General features: G+C 50.9%; 1 non-coding gene across 1 annotated transcript; it reads left to right on the top strand.

The window, feature by feature from the left end:
• Positions 1 to 544: 544 nt before the first annotated feature.
• On the top strand, positions 545 to 624 carry TRNAS-GGA (transfer RNA serine (anticodon GGA)). Its single transcript has one exon. It is a non-coding gene; the product is annotated as a tRNA-Ser (tRNA).
• The last annotated feature ends 634 nt before the right edge of the window (positions 625 to 1,258 follow it).

Here is a 1,258-nt window from a genome sequence, read left to right as displayed (position 1 = left end):
AATCCACTAGTCACGGAGGAGGATACTTCCATAGTCAAGGTGAAAGGAACTCTCCACATTTTGGGTCTCCCTTCTCACCAGGGAAGGCACGTTTGATTTGAAGTGTCTTTTAGGGAGGAGAACTTTGTGGTCAATTTGACTGCCGGGGATAAGGAGGTGTTCCTGGGTAGAATGGCTAGGGGACGAGTAGATGTGATGCGATTTCACACACAATAGTGCTATAGTCATCACCGGACGTAGCATATGAACATTTCACTTAGTTTCAAGGCACGATAATAGACTACTGCCTCTGTCACTACGCAAGTGTCTGTCCCACCCAACTCCTCCGAGAATATAACATGTACAATCTAGTCTTGTAAACTGACATACAGGTTTGACCTTGGTAGCGGGGGGGGGGGCAGTGTTGACCCCGGCCTCATTGCAGAGAATATATTTTGGTATGTGAGGGGGGGCAGGTATGCTTATGGACCTTTAATGTCTCACATGCAGGAACCACACTGGAGAACCGCCCGACCCACATGGGGGGCCACCTGAACTATAAGGTGCTGCGATGGCCTAGTGGTTATGGCTTGGACTGGAAATCCAATGGGTTCCCCCGGGCAGGTTCGGATCCTGCTCGCAGCGGGGCTGGCTTTTACAGGTATAAGGGTAATGCACTCTGGGGGGGGGCGGTGAGCTAGAGTCTGGGAATCCCAGGTCCTCCCCCAGGAGTCAGGATTGTGCCCTTTTGTGGGGCGCGCAGGTACGCCTCTCGGAAGGACTACACTGGTAGCCAACTGTTTAATCTGAGCAGAGCAGGTAGTTCTTGTGCAATAACGGGATGTGTTTTCTTTTAAGCAACTGACGAGTCTGGGCATTCGTTCATTTCTAGGAAAGTAATTGGGGGTTCGCTCGTTAAGCGTTGGCAGACGGTGGGCAAATCGTTGCTTCCCCTGTGTCAAAATTGAAATGCTTTTCGGCTATACAAATGGCGTGTCGGGGCAATCTTGCTTCCCGCGTGCAATATTGGAATGTGTTCTTCGTACACAAACTGGTGCGCAAGTAAGGGGCCCTGATCCTGGTGATCGAGTTAGCAATACTACCGGTCAGTGCTTGTTAGGGGCTGTTTATCTCGGATTTGTTCTCTCTCTCAGAAACGCACGAGTTCTTTCTTTATGGTCTTGCAACGCCCAGCAGACCGGCCTGCCAGGGCTTGGAGCAGGACATTAGGACCAAGTACACAGGCACCACTCTTATTAGGACAGGAGGTGGAAACTCA

Source organism: Lissotriton helveticus, chromosome 6 (genome assembly GCF_964261635.1).
Source record: "Lissotriton helveticus chromosome 6, aLisHel1.1, whole genome shotgun sequence".
NCBI classification, from domain to species: Eukaryota; Metazoa; Chordata; class Amphibia; order Caudata; family Salamandridae; genus Lissotriton; species Lissotriton helveticus.
The sequence above is the reverse complement of the archived record's forward strand: the minus strand, read 5'-3'. Positions and strand labels throughout refer to the sequence as shown.